At 35.1% G+C, this 23,423-nt stretch overlaps 2 long non-coding RNA genes across 3 annotated transcripts in view; one reads left to right on the forward strand and one right to left on the reverse strand.

Moving 5' to 3' along the window:
- The window catches only part of LOC135970835 (uncharacterized), a 143,504-nt gene that overhangs the window by 76,147 nt on the left and 43,934 nt on the right, over positions 1–23,423 (reverse strand). The gene's annotated exons all lie outside the window — the stretch shown is intronic.
- LOC135970834 (uncharacterized) lies at positions 1,601–21,676 on the forward strand. 2 transcript variants are annotated; one of them, XR_010586687.1, is made up of 3 exons: positions 1,601–1,872; positions 9,839–10,070; positions 20,702–21,676. It is a non-coding gene; the product is annotated as an uncharacterized lncRNA (long non-coding RNA). The 2 variants fall into 2 exon arrangements; XR_010586686.1 differs by lacking the exon at positions 20,702–21,676 and adding an exon at positions 14,947–15,527.

Below are 23,423 nucleotides of genomic sequence, written 5' to 3' on the forward strand. Positions count from 1 at the left end.
CTTACAGGAGGATATTAATATATTTCCTTACAGGAGAATGTTAATACTGCAGGTTCTCAGGTGAGAGGCTCTTTGTGATAAGAAATAAGGGATGAAGAGAGGCAGGGGAAGAGACTTCTGTGTGAAAATAGAAGAGGCCCATTTTAAGCACATAATTTTAGTTTTTTTCAAAAGCAATACACAGGCAGGTTACTGTAGCAGAATCACAAACAAGCCAACGTGACTTAAAAGTAATTGACAAAATGAGTTATGGGGAAATGGAGGGACGTGAGATCAGCTCCAGGGATCAAGCCTTCACTTTGCCTGCTTTGGGGACTCAGAGATCTGTTTGCGGGTTCCCTGACTCCTATGTGAGGTGTCAGAGAGAGCGGCAGTGATGTTAACTTTGAGGAAATTTAGTTCTCGTAACAGGATAGATAAATGAACCGTATCCGGGTTTCTTCATCTTTGTAATTGTGGTACTAAAGAGGGATTCAGTATCTGTGGTTGACTAATTTATTCCCCACTGGAAAAGATGCTTTGGCTGCAGATTTCACATTTAGAAAAAAACGTGATCCTTTGGAAAAGTTGCCACCAGTTAACTTAGCCTCCAGCTTCAATCTATCCACGGAACGATCTGTCTATACTTCTGTAATGTACTGCGGCCCCAGTCAGCCACTTGGCAGCTTCGCAATCCCATGACCTTTTTAAATCCTGAAAATAAATATAGTTGCAACATTCTTGCCTTGTTAGCTCTTAAATTTGCAAATTTCTATTTGCCAAGTTGTTCTGGTCAATAAATCACGAAGGAGGTATTGTCATGATGGATTCGGATTTCAGTATTGTATTTAGTTTACTTAAAAAAAGATTTGTGAAAAAAAGAGATAGCACTTTTAGCTATTGCTAAATGAGAGCAGGAAATTATCTTCCAAATAAGCAAGTACAAAGCTGAAAAAAAAAAAAAGGAACAAAATCATCAATTTCCATACTGTAGAAATTGAGCAAAGGCTTAACACAAATTTGAGAGGCACGGATGCTTAAAAACTGTTAACTTCTGGGAAAAACGTGGGAAGTATGTCACTCTGGCCTGGGCTGACCCCCTTGTCCAGGGTGGGGGGAACGGTAGAGGGTTTTCTACTGTGCTGGAAGGGCCTCTGTGGCTTTGGGGAGGGGGCGGCGCTGGGATCCGCGGGGCAGCGGGAGGGACTGGGAGACCCACAGCCGTCCCGTGGGAAAGCTCTATCGGGATGGGTGGGAGTGAACATGTTGTGTTTTGTGGGCTGCAAACAGTCTCTATTTCTTCTCTGCCTCCTCCTCTTGCATTTTCTTCCTTGTCTTTTTTAAACATTTGTTTTTATATGGAAAGCAGTTTTTAGCTCACAGGTCATACGAAAACCGGCCAACGGCTGGCTTCGAACCGTGGCTGGCCTCGAACCGTGGCGGTCATGTGCCTTCCGCTGCTCTGCTCGTCTGAGGTTGATCCTGGTAACCGGCTGGCTGCCTGCGGACACAGAGCCTGGAGGGAGGGTGCAGGCCGAGACCCCGCCCCAAGGGCGCAGGCGTGCCCGAGAGATGCGAGCCTTAAAGAACCGGAATCCAGCGCACACGTGGAAACGCCCGGACAGTGGCTGCGCCCCTCACCCACACACAGATGGCGGCAGAGGAAGAAAGCCTTGTCACACTGAAGGAGAGACAGCAGATGTTCTGAACAGTTCTGTCATGAAACGTTAGGCAACGTAGACGAAACGGGCACATTTCTAAGAATCCCACGTTACTGAAACTCAGTCAAGAAGAAATAGAACATCTGAATACATCCATGGCAAGCACAGAAACTGAATTAAGCGTTTTGAAATCTTCCCACAAAGAAAAGTCTAGGCCCAACTGACCTCTATGGTAAGTTCTATCAAATAGTCACAGAAGAAATCATGGCAGTTCATCGCTTACTGTGGATGGTTCAGAAGATAGTGGATTAAGGAACAATCCCAAATCATCTGACAAGGCTAGTATTACCCCGATAGCAAAGCCAAAGATATCACAAGAGGAAAAACATCACAGACCAGTATCTCTCATTAACATGGCTGCAAAATTCCTTAACAAAGTGTTAAAAAAGTGAATCCAGCAAAATATAAAAATGGTTATATACTATGACCCGATGGGGTTTATCCAAGAATGCTGGGTTTATTTGACATCCAAAAACCAATTTAATGTAATATACCAACCACATTCAATTTATAAAGAACTAAAATATTCCATGATTATCTCAACAGAGGTAGGAAAAGAATTGGATGGCATTTAAGACCTATTTATGATTTTTTTAAAAAATCTTAAAAAACTAGAAATAGAAGAAAACTTTTTTAAACTGACAGAGAATTTAAGAAAACACTACAGGCAACATCATATCTAATGGCAGAAGACTGAAAATTCCCCCTTAAGATCAGTAACAAAGATGTCTACTTTTGTTATTTGTATTCACAATTATACTGAATTTTCTAGCCATTCCAAGAAAACAACCAACCAACCAATCAATTAATTAAATGTATCCGAAGTGGAAATAAAGGAGTAAAACTGTCTTTATTTAAAAAGAAAATGATTCTATATGGAGAGAATCCCCAAAAATCCATGAAAAAAACTAGAACTAATCAATGAGTTTAGCAAGGCCTTGGGATACGAGATCAATATATAAAAATCAATTGCACTTTTATATACTAGAAATACAAAAACACAAAAATTAAATGAAGAAAATTTCATTCACATCTGTGAAAATGTAATCTTTTCGGAAATAACTTTAACAAAAGAAGATGACATCTACTGAAAACTACAAAATGTTGCTGAGAGAAATTAAGTATGTACATAAGTGGACATTTCATATTGATGGATTAGAAGACTCAAGATGGAAATTCTCCAAATTAGTTTAGAAATTCAACACAATTGGTATCAAAAGGCTAGGAGGCTTCTTTTGCAAAAATTTATAAGTTGATACTAAAACTTATCTGCATATTCTGACAACCTGGAATGCCCAAAATACTGTTAAAAACGAAGAACTGGCCAGACATGGTGGCTCACGCCTGTAATCTCAGCACTTTGGGAGACTGAGGCGGGTGGATCAGGAGGTTAGGAGATCGAAACCATCCTGGCTAACACAGTGAGACCCTGTCTCTACTAAAAATACAAAAAAATCAGCCGGGCCTCGTGGCGGCGCCTGTGGTCCCAGCTACGCGGGAGGCTGAGGCAGGAGAATGGCGGGAACCCGGGGGCGGAGCTTGCAGGGAGCCAAAATGGCGCCGCTCACTCCAGCCTGGGCCACACAGCGAGACTCCGTCTCAAAAAAAAAAAAAAACCTACTTGATTTCAAAAATTATGTTAAAACCACAGTAATCAAGACAACATGGTGCTGGCACAAGCTTACTCATGTACATCAATGGAAAATAATTGAGAGTCCAGAAACAAATTCATGCCTTTATGGAAAATTTACTTTTCACAAATGTTCTAAAACAACTCAGTGGGGAAAGTATGGGACTTTCAACAAAAGCCTGCCCCGCCACACACACACAGTGTCGACCCTTAACCACCAAACCTCCTAACCTACCAAACCTGTGACTATGTTACATGGCAAAAGACAGTTTGCAGTGTGATTAAGGGTATAGACATAGAGATGGGGGGGATTATCCTGGATTATCTGGGGGCAGAGGGGGCCAGTCTAGTGACTTGAGTCCTCAAGAGAGGAAGGGGAAGGCAGAAGGGTGGGTTAAAAAGACTCACTATGAGAAGGACTTCATCCTTCATTTCTAGCTTTGAAGATGGAAGGGGGGACCATGAGCCAAGCAACGTGACAGCCTCTAGAAGCTGGGAATGTCTGTCAGCTGACAGTCAATAAGAATTTGAGGACCTTCCTCTTGCACCCACAGTAAATTCATTTCTGCCAATAAACTGTATGAGATTGTCTCCTAGAGCCTCCAGAAAGGAACGCAGCTTACTGCCATGTTTATTTTAGTTTAGTGAAACGCAATCCAGACTTTTCATCTATGGACCTACAATTTGAAATAGTTTGGGGGCATTCTTAGTCCAAAAATTTAGACCAAATTTAATAACAAATTTGTGTTACTTTAAGCCCCTAAGTTTATGATTAATTCATTAAGATAGCAATAGAAAACTAATACACAATGGGATGAAAAAGAAATTAAAGAATTATGAAAGGATTTATATGAACCATGTTAAGGAAGATTATTTAAAACTAGGAAAAAAGGCAAAAAAGATGAGTATCACGTCCTTTCAATGTCATATTGGAACACTGTTTATCAATTTCAAACAAGGATTATTTAATTTCCTATAATAATGCATCTTTTACATTTTGCTAATTTGATTTGACTGAGAGCTCAAGTTCTGTGAAGTAACATGTTAACTTGACAGGTTTCATTTCAGTAGAAGAGATATTTCCAAAGGTTATGGTTTCATTACCCTGTAGGGTATTAACCAGTTTTGTACTAACCTAGCAACCTTATGACCAAGGTCTCTTTTTAAAATATCTATAAAGACTGTGTACTTCACAGACTCGTGGAAATACTTTATATTCTACCTAGCTTGCTCATTCTTGAGCTAACAAGTCTTCAGTGTGTATTAATTTTATATTGGAATGAATCATACTTTTAACTTTTTAAAGCATTATACCTGGACAACCATAATATATTACTTTTAGGAAATCTGGATAATTTTGAGACCTGCCAAATTAGACCCATTAGTAAAAAACAAGATTTAATAAATATAAAAATAATGAATGATCATATGAATAAATAGATACAGAATAAACAAATAGTACATAAAGGTTGACAAGAAAAAGCCTTGATGATTCTGGAATGTTACATAATAATATAGGAATCAACTTTGGCTGTCATTTTCAATATCTTCATTGCTATCAATTTATGAGGGATTTTGTTAGCATTAATATGATATACAATGGAAATATTAGGGAAAAAATGTCATTGTTTTAGGTGAAAACGGAAAATTTAACAGGAGTATAAGGAAAAAAAATCCTCGTGGAAAACAGTATTTCCCATACTTAAAGCAAGAAGACATTCTGGTGGCCAGTAGGCTCACATGTTAGTTTTGAGAGAATTTGTGTGGAAATTGATCAGTAAATTTTTTCTAAATGTCCTAGAGACGTTAGGTAATACTTCGGACAATGATGGGATTTTTAAATTATATTTCTGTAGCTACTTCTATTTTTAGAGCAAAAGATAGCCATTTTCTTTTCTATCTCTTAGGTAGAATTTTGTAGTTTAACACATCTCTATAACCAAGAGTTCATTTTTTTCCCTCAGATCAGATCCTTATGCCTGTATCTCTAGCTCTGATAGAACTTACATTTCATTTTAATTATATAGTATTACATTGTCCCTCAAATGATGGACAAAGTATTTTCCTGTTAAATTTTAAAATTATCTTAATTATGTAGTTGAGGGCCAAGGTACTTTACATACATCATAATTATACCAGAGAGAACCATGATGCAATAGAGCACAATTGTGAGAGCTAAAGCACTGCCTCATTCTTCTACTAAATTTAAAATAGTCTGGGGGCACTCAGTCCAAAAATTTGGATCCCGATTCCTACTGTTCCTAACTCGGTTTCTTGTCTCACTTTGTATTCTCTGACCAAAGTTATTCAAGCTAAATCAGTTTTAGGAAACAAAGATTAGCAAGTGAATTGTACTTTTAATTATTCAGTATGCTTATCTGTAAAATAAAGCTGAACAATGGCCGACTTCAATTTGTGGTTTTAAAACAAGTGACTAAGGAAAAGCCAAACTGCCACGTGGAATTGTTCTTCCTCTACTCGAGTTTATTTCAATCTCGGGCACCCTCATAGCTACCAGTCTGGCACACGTGACACACTTTGGGGCTGAGATCAGCATTTTACGTACATTTTCAACCCAGCCATCCAACTTGAAAGACAGAAACTTCCATCTCCAGAGCGTGTTGATCACCCATGAGGAAAGCCAGCCCCAGAGAAGTTATGCCCCTTGGGTCTAGGGTCACACAGCTGACATTCAGACCCAGTTCTGCCTCAACCTGCAGGCTCTGTCCTTCTCATTAAAATGAGGGAATTGGGAAACCTGAGTTCTGGAGCTGCTTTGTGACTCAGAGTCAATCGTGTTACCTCTCTAGATCTTTGTTTTTCCAGCAATAAGAGAACATGACGAGGCTAAGTCAGGCTGAACATCTCTTCCAAACTTAAACGCAGATATGACGCATAGTGCTGTGTTTACTATACAACCATGTTGTACTTATCCTTTGAGGAAAAATAATGGAAATTTTAGGGCCAAACTTTTCAACTTTTTGGCCTGGGTGACTTGTTTTCCTCTTTAAAAAATCCATCTCACAGAGCCACTTGCTTCCACAGTTATCACATTAAAATCATCCTAGGATTTTACCACTGATCTTCATACACGTGTATGTGGACTGAGTCACATTTTGTTGTATAAATAAATGATGTCAGATAAAACATTGTGTTTAAAATAAGTGGTATGAATAATCTCTTTAAAATGCATGCCCATGAAACATGAGTAAGTTATTTGAAAGAAATATAATCTGCTTTCAATATATTTTCTCATTTAAGTTGAGCGTTGATGTGTTCAATTCACCCTAAATACAAAATAATTCTCATTTTCCTAAGAATTTTTCATGAAAGCATGTTAGGTAACTGGTAATGCCAAAAGGAAACTAAGGCATTAAATTGTGATAATAAGAAGGAATTCATGCTGAGGGAAAAAAAAAAGAAAAAGATGAGATTGGACTTAAAATAAGTTACATGGACCCATTTGGAGCTGAGTCTAACAAAATATGATTTATGTGCAAAGCATTTTTTGTTACATAATTTATGAAGCAAAAACGTGGAGCATAGTCAGCATATGGTGAGTTGATTTGGAAGAGGGGATTTAAGCATAATCACTCAGCCTGGGGTTTATGCCATATTTGAATATCTGCCGTCCCTCTGCTGGCTCCCATCCCCACATGTGACCTCCTGCATGGTGATACTTACATCACATCCCACACACTTTCTGGACTGTTTTGATTATTCACTGTTGTTAACCTTAAAAAGTATGGCTTCCTGTTATGCACTTTTATTTCATGCAGCACAAGTTGTATGCAGTGTGCTTCAACTAAACAACCAGCAGGTCAGAATAGCTTTTATGTATTTATTTTGTAAATCCCAGCTTTCTCTGGGTCCTCATAAAGAGGAATAATAGGGAAAACAGTTTCTGGCCACTATGCTTTGTTATTTCAGACATGCATGGCCTCCTATATAATTTGCTTATTGATTTCAATAATAAAGACCAGGAAATTACATCCTCTCTTGTCTATGGAGCTATGAATCACAGATTGCTTAACCACTGTCAAATTAAACAACTTGCCTGTGACTGAGAAAAGATTCATGTAAAAACTAAAATGATCATCAGCCTCCCACTAATCCAGTATGTCCCCCATGTTAAATGAAGTCAGCATCACTCTGGGCAGCTGTGCCGCCTCCTTTAATGAAATCAGCCTCCTTCTCAATCATTTGTATTTTGCCACACAGTTTGAATCCTGGATTCTGGAAGAAGATTATGCTAGATACCTTTCTCTCCTGTGAGATAACTGTTCAAAAACAAAGACACAATTAAAATAAAAATTAGACATTAGTACAGTGGCTCATGCCTATAATCCCAGTGCTTTCGGAGATGGATTCAGGAGAATCACTTAAGGCCAAGAGTCTGAGACAAGCCTGGGCAACATAGAGGATCCCAGTCTGTACAAAATAAAAAAATTAAAAGAATTAGCTAGGCATGGAGGCTCATGTTTGTAGTCCCAGCTACTTGGGAGGCTGAGGCAGGAGGATCACTTGAGTCCAAAAGCTTGAGGCAGTGAGCTATGTTCATGCCACTGCACTCTAGTTTGGACCACAGAGTGAGATTCTATTTCTACAATAATAATAAAAATAATAATAATGATCATTAAAATCAAACAAAACATTGAAAGAACTCTGGTTTCTGATTATCTAAAAGCTCCCAGCCGATAGCGGAAATACTGTTTTGTAATGCTAACATTTGAATACCCAAGGTCTCTCATAGATTTATTGCATCAAATCCCTGGGTTAAATTTAGAACAAGGCTGATCTTCAGGAGCAGATTCTCATTCTAAATCACAAAGTTGTATCTAGAAGCTGAGTGTTTAAAAGGACAAAACCAACAGTGGGCTCTGGGTGCCCAGGCAAGCAACCTCTAGAAGTATTTTGCTTTTTCAGAAAGCAACGAAGGGGCTTAAAATCATTTGTGGAAATGATTTAAATGATTTAAGGGTTGAAAGCAAAAAACTAACAAACAAAAAAACCTTATCTGAACCCAGTATTCTCATTATAGGTAGAATAATGATAGAAATTGCAATGCACAATTTTACTGCAAATTTTGCTTGAAAGCAGATAAATCATCTTGGAAAAGTAGATTTAACCCTCTGGACTTTTGTTTCCTTATCTAAGCCTGAGGGTTTGATGATGTCTTCGATGTTTTTAGGAGTTCTAACTGTATATATTTTAATGCCAAAATAATCTTTGAGGCCAATCTTAATTCTACAATTTGAAAATAGTTTTAAGTTAAAAATTTTAATGTGCTTGGATAACCTGCAAATTTACATTTAAACCTGTTTATATAATTATTCACTCACATTTAAATGTGGTAACTTCTGCCCATGTGATCTCAAATTAAAACACCCATTGAAGCTAGAGGAATACTTAACATGTTAATAACATCTGATGAGACCCAAATGAAATCTGGTATGAAGCACTTCTTGGTCAAGAAGTTCTCTCTCTTTGTTAATGTACATTTTATTAGTTTCCATTACCCAATGAACAAGGTATATAAATTAGATGGGTTCTTCTTTTTTGGATTATTGTCAGGTTATACAAAGAGGAAAGGCGGAACATTAAAAGAATGAAAATTCAAAGGACTTGAATCATAGGTCTGTTAGTAAATCTGTGATTTGATAAACAAAGATTTATAGACTATTTGAAACATTACTATTTACAAGTAAAATTATCCAAAGCATTCACAACTTTTGCTGTCTTGATTAGACTGCATCTTTTGTCTCCAGGTGAAAATAACTTTTAAAGTTATTTTCAAAAAATATTTATTTTTTGATGCTTAATTTTTAGTTGCCTAGTGATATGATTGCTATTCATATCTAAAAGGAAAACAAACCTCGGGTGGTATGTCATAGTGAAATGTCATTAAGTTATTATTAAAAATGGCTTAAATGCAGTTTAAAGCCAGCTTCCATGAATGACTCTTGTGATGAACAAGAAACTAATATAGATTATTTGTAGAAATAAATGTTCTTTAATTCCTAGACTCCTATAAAACCACCTGAATAATATTGTGCACTAACTGTGGATTTTGATAAAATGTATGTTTTTCATGTCAGAATGAATGAATTATATGCATGATAGAAAGCAATAGCTCCCAAATTTCCCATAAAGGACGTCTTTTGTTACAGCTTTTTTCATCAATATCAGTGGTTTAAAAGATATTTTTCTATTACAACTGGATAGCCAGCAGTACAATACTGGCTTTCTACAATGGCATTTTTAGGTTGTGAGGTGCTTCTGAGGCTAAAGATATGTGATATTTGACTTTTTGAAATAGTGAAATATAAATCTCTAATAGTCTGAGAAGTTGAAATTGGGAATTACTAATGTAAAGAAAATAACTTATAAACAAGGGCCTTGATTCAAGTCTTTTCCATGACTTTGGTTAACTTTATCTATTTAAAAAAAAAGTAGGCAATTTTTAAGCTTCCCTTTTAATGCTAACATTTCATAATTGTGTTTTCAGCATCCCACTTGATGAAAATTCCTGTTATAATAAATTAGCCCCTTGAGGTTCCTAGAAAAGCAGAGAGACTTGATATCACCTCCTTCCTCCCACTCTCCATGTACACAAACTCCAACTGATACTTTCTCTTATATTATTATTTAAACTATTTTCTTTGTGACTCTGCATTCTATCTTCTATCTTGACTTTATTCACCCAAGATGACCAAAAAGGCAAAGATTTGAGCCATGAGGTATGTGTATGATACATAGGGAGAAAATACATACTTATATAGATTATATGTATATCTCCATATATATGTTATATACCCATAAAATATGTACCAAATTGCTCCTTCAAGTTGTATGTTAGACCATAAACACAAAATATAAAACAAAATGAAAATATAATAAATGTTTTTAATGTCATTGACTGGTGTAAAGGCATTCATAAATAGCATTTTAAAGAAAAACACATTAAAAATAATTAAAATACAAAATATAAAATAAAATAAGTATTTTGAAACACTATCTTTAATGTTTATAGCCTAAAATATATTTTAAATAAATAACCTACATTAAAAGATCTGTTTTTTTGACAAAATAAACACAAGTCTAAAGAAAAAAGGAAAACATAAATGTAAAAAAGAGAATGTAGTAAAACAGGAAATAACAAAGAGGATCAGTAAATACAAAAGTTATTTACCTTTACCCCCCCCAAAAAATGAATAAAATATACGAGTCTTTAAGCCAACTTTTAAAGGGAGGTGCTGTGGTTTGAATATATGTGTCCTCCCAAAATTTATGTGTTAAAACTTAATCCCCAATGTGATAATATCAAGAGCCATGGCCTTTGGGAGGTAATTAGGTCATGAGGGCTCCATGTTTGTGAATGGAATAACACTTTTAATAAGTATCCTTACTTATTAAAGAGACTTGAGGGGAACTGTTTGCCCTTCCATCATGTAAAGACCCAGCAAGAAGGTGCCACCTATAAAGGAGAAGACAAGCCCTCACCAGACACCAAATCTGCTGATACTTTGATCGTGGACTTCCCAGCCTCCAGAACCATTAGCAAGAAATTTGTATTTCTATTTTACCCAGTCCAAGGTATTTTGTAATAGTAGCCTGAGCAAACTAAGACAGGAAGAAAAAAAGTATATATAGCTGTGTCAGAAATTAAAAGGGGACATAACTACAGTAGAACATATACTTGAATATATATTTTTATATATTTTTGACAATATATCAAAAATTTAAGTTAATGCATTTGAAGAAGATAACAATACCTTTCTGAAAACATAATATTAAACTATTCTTTAAATTACAAAATTTAAATATAATTATAGAAATTGCCACACCCCAAGTTACCACAGATGTAATTTGCAGATGCATTTTAGAAAACTTTAAGATTTAAACTTCTTATTATCCCTTTTTAATTTCAAAATATAGAAAAGTGTTCCTCTTCCATTCGTGGCTAAGTAAATTCTTGCTGAACCAACAGATAGCAACTCTAAACAAAATGTTGAAAAAGCAACTACCTGCAGGCACTGGAGAGTGAAAATAGTCTGGTAGATGCTGAAGGGAAGTTATGAATAAGATCACAGGAGGGTTTGACTCTCCAGTTGTTGTCACAGTTGTTTTAACTGCTTTTAGAATGAGGAAGTCTGCAGATGTTGCCACACAAAGCAGCTAAAATTCATATGGAAACCCATGGACTTACTGACTTGAAAGGCCAGGGACAAAGACTGGGGCAACTGCAGCTGTTGGTAAGTGAAGGAGCATATTACAAAGAAGAAAGGACAATCTCAGGGAAACAATTTTGCACAAAAAGCAGTCCGAATCTCTAGACTTCAAAAGGCCAACTAAGGTTTTACCCACACAGGGGAGATAGAATCAGAAGTTTGAGTTCAGCTATTGCTTAACATTTTTTTAAATAAGAAGAATGAAAATCTTTCAGAGTAACATAATTTAGAATTTAGAGTTTCTACAATGTTTTGCAGTGTTCAAGATACAATCTTCTATTACTTGATATACAACAGAATAGAAAATAATAAACATTCTCAAGAAGAAAGACTGTCAGAGACTAACCCTGAGACCATCCAGATAAAGATTGTGAGGTAGCCATTATAACTGCGCACAAGGATAGCAAGGAATAAATTGTTAAAACAAATACAAGGTAGAAAAATTTCAGCAGAGAAGTTAAAACTATTACAAATGAAAATTAGAAAACTAAAATATATCTGAAATAAAATCTTGCTGGATAAGCTTATCAGCAAAATAGAGAAGACAGAAGAATTAGTGAACTTGATGACTCCTCAATATAAAATATCCAACCTGAATAAGAAGGAAGATGATTCAGAAAAATAAATAATAGAACCTCAGAGAACTGTGGGACAATATCAAAATGTGTATGTGTGTGTGTGTATGTGCATGTCTCGGAAGGAGAAAAGAGAGACAATAAAGCAGAAAAAAATTTAGAAGAAATAATGTCTGACATTACACAATTTTGATGGAAGACATAATTTACAGATTCAAGAAACTCAGTGAACCCTAACAGGATAAAGTCACACATACGTACATACTCATGCACATATATGCAGAGGCCTTAATACATCATAGACAGACTACTAAAGACCAAAGATAAAGAGAACATATAGAAAAAAGGCAGAGGAAAATGATAAATTCCGTATCAGTGAATAATGATTTGAATAACCTCAGGCTTCTTATCAGAAATAGTAAGAGCCAGAAAAAAAAAAAAAACAAAACAAACAAAAAAAACAGCTACTTTTTAAAAATACTAGAAGAAAAAAAAAATGTCAACCAAGAATTCTATATTCAATGAAAATATCCTTTAAGAATGTAGATAAAATGAAGACATTTTCAGAGAAATGAAATAAGCTAATCTCTACTATAAGAAATGCTAGAGGGAGTTCTTCAGGCCAAGATAAAACTATAAAGAAACATGAATCGACTGGAAGAAATAGGATGTATTGCATTTACATGTGTTACAATCCCTGTAATATTTTAAAATTAGTATTACAGGGATTATAGCACATGCAAATACAGTACATATGACAACTACAGAATCAAAACCAAGGGTGTGGTAAAGTGATCATGCACTTCCAGGATTTGTATACCGTATACAAAGTGGTTTAATATTAACTGTGTAAACTATGAGGAGGTAAGGATTCATTGTAATTATAGGAACAACCACTAAGAAAGAAATTAGCTATAAAAAATTTTTAAAAATTAAGTAAAAGAAAATAAAATTCCTAAAAAATGTATATATTCCAAAAGAATGCCAAACAGGAGAAAGAGAAGTATGAAAACAAAGAGACAAATGCAACTCTTAACAGGAAAATGATAGACATAAATCCAACTATATCAAGAATTACATTAGATCATCAATCACTCCAATTACAAGGCAGAAATTTTTGCAAGAAATAAAAAGGCAAGATCCAACTATATGTTATCTACAAGAGAAACACATTAAAAATAAAGAACTAGAAAGGTTTTGATTAACAGAAAGTATACCTACCATGCAAACAGTACACATAAGAAGGCTGGAGTGTTTAGAGTAAAATCATATAGATTTCAAGTTAAGGAATATTAACAGATAAAAATGATGAAAGTTTTGTCGGGAATACAAAACAATCATTAAAGTATATTTATCAAAGGATAGAAGAGAATGAAAAACTACTCATATCCTTAAAAAGATTATAAACTATACTGAAACTAGTCAATTTTAAGATAATAAGATGATAGTCTCACATAGTATATATACAAAATTTTTCAATAAGCTATCAGCAAATTAAAATTGTCATTATAATAAAAAAAATTATAGCAAGAAGCGTTCATCTCAGAAATATAAAGATAATACATCACAAAACGTAATACAACACATTTACTTTTTTTTTTTTTTTTTTTTGAGACTGCGCCTTGCTCTGTCACCCAGGCTGGAGTGCAGTGGCTTGATCTCGGCTCACTGCAGGCTTTGCCTCCCAAGTTCAAATAATTCTCCTGTCTCAGCCTCCCGAGTAGCTGGGACTACAGGCGCCGCCACCACACTTGGCTAATTTTTTGTATTTTTAGTAGAGACGGGGTTTCACCGTGTTAGCCAGGATGGTCTCAATCTAAACAAAATAGTATGTTTATAAAGGCAAAATTAATTTTAAAAATTTAATACTGACTCATCAAGAAAAATAACAACAAAAGAGGCCATTTTCAAAGCAGGAAGAAAAAGGATTTTTTTTTCCCCTGAATCAGAGTTTCTAGTAAAACCTTTAACATACATCAGACTTAATGGTGACAGGTTAGAAAAAGCATTCCCATTAAACATATGAATAAGAACCAAGATATCTGCAATGTTCCCTTACGTTAAACATTACACTGGAGGTATGTGTAAAGATAAAGATTTTATGAGGAGATATTCCAAAGACAGATTTGTGATTCCTTGGATGTGACACTGTTGAATGTGAATCTGAAAGCTTTTATGGAGCAATGTCAAATTTGTGAGCCACATGGAGATAGATGTGAGATTATAATACACTTTTATATGTACTATCATAGAGGTAAAACTCTCTATCTTAATATTAACTTTGAAAATGTTAAACTGAGAATCCTGTTAACTTAAACTTTATGAATTGGCATATTGTATTACTGCATAGATATATTTTATTTTCAGCGCAATGCCAAAACAAAAGATTTTTTAAAAACTATAAAAATGCATATATTTTTCTAACTTTAATTTGTTTTAAAGCACATTTTAAATGTCATTTCTCATTGAGTAAAATTGTCAAATTTATATGGAAAATTTTAAGATAAAAAGAAATAGGCAAAGAATTGGAAAAAGACAAAACTGGCAATATTTATATTCAATTTAGTGTTCTAAGTATATAATCCAAGAAACCATACAGATAAATTACTAAAACTTGTAAGAAGATTTGATATAGTTGCTGGATTACTATATAATTGAATAATTACATAGAAAATAAGTAGCATTCTAAGTGCCTTTAATAATTAAAGAGGGACTTCCGATTCTAGCCACAACAAAATAGCCAGAACTGGATTAACCGTCCCAGATAAAAATCAATAAAAAATAATCAAAATATATGTTTTTAAAAACAGTTTCAGACTTTGAATAACATGTAGCCCAAGACAGAGATCCCTGAGAAAAGGAACACAAATGAGGTGACAATGTGATAGACCCAGATCAACGCCTGGAAAAAGTTTCAAAGCTACAATGTGAGGAGTGGGGACAAAACAGTCTAGTGGCTTTGCTGAGTTGAGGAGGCAAGTACTGCAGTTCAGGCAAAGTACTGGTGAGCGGGGAGCCCTGGAGAAGAACTCTGGAGATCTGTAAGAGGGTCTCCTTCAAACTTTTGCTGAGCACAGTTCTGCACATGCACGTATAGAATTTACTCAAGATGAAGAAAGAACCAACCAAAACAAGCATAGTATAATGCTGAGAACTCATAAAATAGAGTAGGAAATCTTGCTAATTGAAAGAGCATTGAGACAGAGTCCTCAGAAGGAATTTTCTCAGTAATGGGTACAAGTTAGCTATAAACTCAAGTTTGCTCTGATATTGCTATAAAAAGCTTAAAAGCAACCTCAAAGGCTGAAACTGAGTACAAAACATCTCATTGGAACCCAGGATACTTCCCAGCAGGATTCAAAGGAATGAAATATTTTGTATATAATTTGTATTACAGTAATATATTGTATTCCTTTATATATCATATTGTATTTCTTTACATATGTAATGATATATCATCCTACTTTAGAGGATGAAGTTACAGATGTATATTATAAACTCTAGAACAACCGCTAACACTATTTTAAAAAGCTGTAACTGATAAGCAAATGGAGATAAAATAGGATTATAAAATATAATCAATCCAGAAAAAGGGAAGAAAAAGAAAAAAGCAAAAAAATGAAAAAATGAAACAAATTGCAAGATGACAGATTTAAACCTAATCATATTATAATCACATTATATATAAATAGGCTAAATACTCCAATTACAAAACAAAGATTGTTGAATAAAAAATAAGACCCAACTACATGCTTTCAGCAAGAAACCCACTTCAGATATAAAGATATAGATTCAGTAAAACTGAATAAGTCAATGTCACAAATACATATATATAATATGCTCACACTAATTAAAAGAAAGCTGGAATGACTGCATTAATATCAGAAAATGTAGATTTCAGAGCAAAGAATATTACCGGGGATAAAGAGACTGAATTCACAATATTATAGGGGTAAAATAGTTGAGAGAACATAAGATTAGTCTATGTGTGTATCTGATAGGCCAACTTCAATATATATAAAACAAAAATTAGTAGAACTGAGTGGATAGATACACATATCCACAATTGTATTTGCAAAGTTCAACAACTTAATCATTAATAGATCAAGCAGAGAATGTAAGGATTTACAAGAATTGAAAACATCACCAACCATCTTGACATTTATCGAGCAACCCCACCCAACAACAGCAGGAGGTATATTCTTTTCAATTTCCCGTGGAACATTGAATCAGATAGATCATACAACAGGCTCAATAAACATAAAAACATTAAAACCACACAAAAGAATGGTCCATGTCCACAAATGAATTAAATTAGAAATCAACAGCAAAATATTTTAAATATTCATCCGTATTTTCAAACCAAACAATATACTTCTAAATAACTCATGGGTCAAAAAAGAAATGACTGGGCAAGTAAGAAAGTATTTTGAACTGAGTGGTAATGAAGCACAACACATCAAAATCTGAGGAACAGAGCTATGTAATTTAGAGAAAAAATCCTAAAATTAAATGCCCATATTAGAATAAAAAAATTGTCAAATCAATCATTTCGAAGCCTCCATCTTAAGAAATATTCAGCCTTCAATATGGTGGAATAGAACCTTTCAGCAGTTGTCATCAATTTGAACAACTATCCACACTTGAAAATGCCTTTGCAAGAATTAAGGAATCCAGGTAAGAGCCTATGACACCTGAGTGTAGTATGGAAGTAAGATACCCTCTGTGTGGGAAAGTAGAGTGAAGTCATCACCTAACTTCATGTGGAGCCCAGCACCAGGTACATTCCGGAGAAACCCAGTGCGGGGCTGATTCCAGCAGCCTCAGGATCCAGATTAGCCTCTGCAGATACGGGCTGCAGGCTTGCCCAGCATCAAGCTCGACCCTGCTGCCCCAGACTCTCAGCTGTCTCCCATGGCTGCACGCTCCCAGCTGCTTCAGTCCCCAAGCCCATGTTAGTGCCAGAGACCTAGCCACTGTGGACCTAGCCTTCAGGCCAGCCCCCACAGATGCAGTCTCTTGGCCAGCCTCCATGTACCCAGGCTCTATGCTAGCCCCGTAGTCTCAGGTACTAGGCCAGCACCCGTGGACACAGGCTTGAGACTGGCCCCTGCCGACCCAGGTTCCCAGGCCTCTCCCAGCACCAAGACAGCCCACGCTCCATGTCAGTCCCCACATTCACAGGCTTCAGTAGACCCAAGGTCCAGGCCTGCTCCAGTAGCTTCAGAGTGTAGGCTCACCCCAAAGTCAGCAGAAGGAAGGAAATAATAAATATCAGAGCCAAAATAAATGAAATAGATATTTTAAAAATCAGTGTAAATATCAGTGAAAGAGATGGTTTTTTCAAAAGATAACTAAAATTGGCAAGTCGTTAGCTAGACTAAAGAAACAGAAAAGACTCAAAAAACTAAAATGAGAAATGAAAGAGGAGGTATTACAACTGACATCACAGAAATACAAAGGATTATAAGAGAATACATTAGCCATTAGCCATATAACAGCCCAAGTCATTATACATTGCAAACAAATTGGATAACACAAAAGAAATGGAGAAATTACTAGAGTCATACAACCCACCAAGGATGGTTCATGAAGAAATAGAAAATCTAAATAGAGCAATAACGAGTAAAGAGATTCAGTGATCAAAATATTTCAAAAAAAAAAAAAAATCTCAGGTTCTGATTACTTCACTGGTAAATTCTAGCAAACATTTAAGGAAGAAATAATATCAATTCTTCTCAAACTCTTCCAAAAACTTGAGGGGAAAGAAATACTATCAAATTCAATTTACAAAATCCGTGTTATTCTAATATAAAAGCCAGACAGGGACACTGCAAGGAAAGAAAATTACAGACCAATATCCCTGATGAACATAGATGCAAAAATCCTTAACAAATACTAGAAATCCAAATTCAGCAGCACATTACAAGGACAATTCATTATAATTAGGTGAGGTTTACCCTTGGGATGCAAAGACGGATCAACATATACAATGAATAAATATGATATACTGCATTAACCATATGAAAGATAAAAATCATATGGTCATCTTAATATATGCAGAAAAATCTTTTGAAAAAAATCAGCATCTTTTCATCATAAAAACTCTTAACAAATTAGGTATAGAAAGATTATACTTCAACACTATAGAGATCATATATGACAAGCCCACAGTTAACATACTTAATGGTGAAAAAGGTGAAAAACTAAAAATTTTTCCCCCAAGATAGGGAACAGAACAAGGGTACACACTCTCACTACGTCTATTCGGTATAGTACAGGAAGTCTTAGTTGTAGTAATTAGTCAAGAAAAATAAATAAAAGGCATCTAAATTGAAAAGAAAGAATTACAACTATCTGTTTCTGCAGATGACATTTTTTATATAGAGAAAATCCCTGAAGACTCCACCAAAAAACTGTTAGAACTAATAAATTCAGTAAAGTTGCAAGACATAAAATCAACATGAAAATCAGTAGTAATTTGTATACTAATAACAAACTATCTAAAAAAGAATTTTTTTAAAAAAAATGCCATTTACAATAGCATTAAAAAGAATAAAATACTTAGGCATATGTTTAACCAAGGAGGTGAAAGATCTGTATGCTGAAAACTATAAAACTGATTCAAGAGGCTGAAGAAAACACAGATAAATGGGAAGATATCCCATGTTTATGAATTAGAATTCATAGTGTTAAAATGTCCATACTAACTAAAGCTATCTGCATATTCAGTGTAATCCCTATCAAAATTCCAATGGCATTTTCCTCAGAAATAGAAAAAAAAATTCTAAAATTTGTATGAAACCACAAAAAAAATAGCCAAAGCAACAGTGACCAAGAAGAACAAAGCTGGAGGCATCACAATACCTGATTTCAAAATATACTACAAAGCTATAGTAATTCAAACAGCATGATACTGGGATAAAAACAGACATACAGAGCAATGAAACAAAATTTAGAGTCCAGAAATAAATCCATGCATTTTGTTCAATTAATCTTCAACAAAGATGCCAAAAATATGCAATAGGAAAAGGACAGTCTCTTTGATGAATGGTGATGGGAAACCAGATATCACATGCAGAAGAATAAAATTGGACTCATCTTACACCATATACAAAATCAACTCACAATAGATTAAACCTTAAACTTACGACCTGAATCTTTAAATTTATTAGAAGAAACAATAGGAAAAAAGCTTCTTGACATAGAACTGGCCAAAGATTTTTTTGATATGACTTCAAAAGCACAGGCAATAAAAGCAAACCTAAACAAATGGGATTACATCATACTGAAGAGCTTCTGCACAGCTAAGAAAACAGTCAACAGAGTGAAGAGACAGCCTGTAGAACAGGAGACAATATTTGCAAACATACATCTGATAATGAGTAATATCCAAAATATGTAAGTAACTCAAATAACTCAATGGCAAGAAAACAAATAACTGAATTTTTAAAAAATGAGCAAAATATTTGAACTGACATTTCTCAAAAAAATACAAAGGGCCAATAACTATCTTTAAAAAAATTGCTTATTATCACTAATCATCAGGCAAATGCAAATTAAAATCACAATGAGATAATAATAGTTTATATTTGTATTCTGTATATATAGGCCAAACATTGTTTCAAAAGTTTAATGTAAATTAAGCCATTTAATTCCTACAACATTCCAATGAGGTAAGTGATATTACTACCATTTTATAGAGAAGTTAAATAAATAATTTGCTGAAATTCAAACAGCAAATCAGTTGAGAGTCAGGATTTTAATCTAGGAAGATTGGTAGTCATTTCGCAAAAGTGAAAACAGAAATGGCCAGCAAGCTTATATATATATTGTCTCAAAAATAATATGAGAAATATAAAAAGTGCTGTTATACCATATGCTAGCAATGATACAAAGAAATGAAAATGCTTACAAATGGCTGGTGTGTAAATACATGAAGATGGCAAGAAACACGTACCAAAATGCAATAAATTTGAACATATTTTCATCCAAGCAACTTTACTTCCAGAAGACAAGAATAAAAACACACTGTAACATTTTTAACTTGTAACAAAATACTGGAAATAACCTAAGCACCCTGGACTGGACAGGTAAATGGGCTAAAAAAAACCTCATGGCATATTCATTAAATGGAATAATGTGCTGATGGAGAAAATATATGAACTTGTAGTACCTGTACCATTTCAGATATGCTCAAAAATATCTCTTAAGTTAAAAACACATAGGGTTGCAGAATGATGCTAATTTTGTAAATCTAGGAAATCTCAAAGTTTATTCTACTGATTGATTTTGAAACCGGAAGTAAAAGTAGGAGAAACATTTGTGAGAATAATAGACATCAAACCAAGGAACGTGCCTCCCTCTGAACAGGGCAGATGGGAATCTCTCTTAGAGAAAAGTCACAGTACACTACTTCTTCATGCACTAATGGGTTGGGATTTGAGGTTTTAAGATAATAGGACTTGATTTTACTTGAAGGATGAAAATTTTCTTCCAGTAACATGACTTTACCCTATTTCTTGTGAAGTGATCTTTCTTGATCTGCTTTGTATTTTAAACCAGACTCACACCCCTTTATTAACTGAAGCTGACTCGACCGGAACTATCTGGGATCACCCGTCAATGTTTTCCTTCTGATCTCAACTTTTCTCCTTATTGTGGGGCGTGGAAAAGAGGAGATCGCAGCAGGGAAGTTTTTGTTCTTGTTCACATGCTAACAATGGTAAGCTTCTTCAAAGTGAATCACACTAGCATCACAAGAGTTAGGACAGGTGATATAACTAGGAGCTGAGAAAATTAAGTGCCATAAAAGAATCATCTTTAAATACTGAAGTGCTTCTGTGTGATTGAATTATACAGCATTTCCTGATTCAAAGCAGTTTCACATAATCTCATTTAACACTTTTAAAGTCATAGTAGTTGAACTGAGTATATCACACTCCTGTTACGGCTTTTTCTTGATTATAGGACAAAATGAAAAGAACTTTTATTATCTGGCTCCAATTATACTTTCAAGGTTCAACTCTTCCCATCTGGTAAGATTTTTCTTCTTTACAAAATGCCCCAACTGAGGCACCCACGTACTAGGCACAGGAGACTACCTGTTTGAAATATCCCTTGCTTCTCCTGGAAATGCTGTTCCCACACTGAACTCATGTGCCAACTCTCAGCTCAAAAGTGCATGTTTGTCTCTACCAGTGGACTAAGGACCAGCTCCTAGGATGGGAGCGATTCTTACTCATGTTTATAAAGTGCTCTGCAGAAAATAGCAGAGCTATGGGAAAGAAAGAGACCGGGGTAGAAAAGTCATTTGAATTGGATGTACATGAAGAAAAGGCACTTTAGGTAAGACCTGATAGCAAAGTGCTGTTAAGAGGAGAGAAGGTCAAATCAAAGGTACCGACAGAACATATTAAGCATGGCCTAGGCTGAGCAAAGCCAAATTTAAACCTGATTTTGTGTGTTGAAGCACCTTATTTTCCAATATGTTAATGTGTGGCCATTCTCATATACATAACAAAGCCGATGGATTATTTATTCAATTGTATGTTTTGTTATAGGAGCCTCTGTCATTAAAAAGAATATTTATTTTCATATTTGGGAAAAGTTGCCCAGGCAAACACACACCTGGCCATGCATCTTTAGTTTTGTTATTGTTCTTAGGTTTATTTGAAACTTACAAAGAAAAAGAAAATCAATGACTTCTCAGAAAAAGGAAAAAAACAGATGTAGGTGGAAGAGAAAGAATACATAGGATTATAATAGGTTTGGCGTGGATCTCGTTGCTGAAGAAAACGAGCCTTGGAATTCTTTGTAGTGGATTTTCGGAGAGACAAGTAAATGGTCACAAAATACACTGCTGAATGGAGCAGTGAGTGAGGACACCCGAAGGAGAAGCAAGCTAGAAATTTGAATAGAAAGTTGAACAAAATGCACTTTGGATACCAACACTCTTCAGTGAATGGGTGAAGAAGAAAAACCTTCCTCTAGTTCTGTTTCAAAGGCAATAATGAATAGAATAGCAAAGTTAAGCGTGAATGAAATCCATATTTATCTATTTTTTGAAAGGTAATGCGTGTCTTATTTTCACTACATTATTTCCAGAGCATAATAATTTCAGCCTAAGTTAACTTTCAGTGGTCAGTCTTTGCCGTCCAGCTCTGCATTGCTCAGGAAATTCATTAATCATCATTCAATCGATCAATCAATCAATTCCTTCTGTTTCTTTCCCACCTGGAGCTCTGCTGTCAGAGTTGCACATGGCCAGTGAGATGTGGCTCACTCAGGAATCCACGCCTGCAGCTACCCTGGGTGCTGACTGCCAGTCTCTTCTCAGAGGCCCTTGTTCCTACAGGCGTTTGCTCTCTGCTGTATATAGTTTAAGTCAAATGATTCCAAACACATTCTCTAACATTTGGATAAAATCTGTCTAGTACTTTCTTGTGACACAGAAACATAGAGGGAAAATATTGCTATATTTATGCAAATATAGAATCTTTACTCTGAGGCTTTTCTTAAATTCACAGTCACCCATATGCCAAGTGGATTTACTGTTCATTACTCAGTGTCTTTACTGTTTGTAACTCAGATCACGTTTTCCTTCGTGGAGCCTGCTTACTGAATATTTGTGTGATGATTTGAACTCAATTAGCTGCTTATTACTAGGATATATTTTCCCCTTTGGAGCAAGCATGTCAAAGAGTATAAATTTTTTTAACAGATTGCTTTTAATTCTATTAGTTGAAGGGTAGTCTTTATATGTAAAATAGTGAATTATAGTTAAGGAACCAAGGGCCCTTCTGTCTTAAGTTTTAACTGTTCAACAGATCATCTAATAGTTTTTAAAAATTTTATAGGAATGTCTGATCTTATTCACAAGCACTAACAAATGGGCATAAAAATATTCCTCCCTTGATTTTTCTGACCTGTACTTTTTCTGTTTTGTTTTTGTATTTTTTATTTTGTTGGTTACTCCATGTCATTGGTCACTTCATGTCACGATTATTTGCAGCAATCTTCTGTCCTTAATATATTGATGTTTTTAGGGGGGTTCTAACCTAAGCTCTATTCTTTGTCCATTCTTTAAATTCTCTGAGTAATTATACATTCAGTTGGCTTTGATTACTGTGTATATTAATAATTCTGGCCGGGCGCGGTGGTTCACTCCTGTAATCCCAGCACTTTGGGAGGCCGAGGTGGGTGGATCACGAGGTCAGGAGTTCGAGACCAGCCTGGCCAAGATGGCAAAACCCCATCTCTACTAACAAATACAATAATTAGCTGA

The sequence above is a fragment of the Macaca fascicularis genome, chromosome 5 (assembly GCF_037993035.2).
Source record: "Macaca fascicularis isolate 582-1 chromosome 5, T2T-MFA8v1.1".
Classification (NCBI taxonomy): Eukaryota; Metazoa; Chordata; class Mammalia; order Primates; family Cercopithecidae; genus Macaca; species Macaca fascicularis.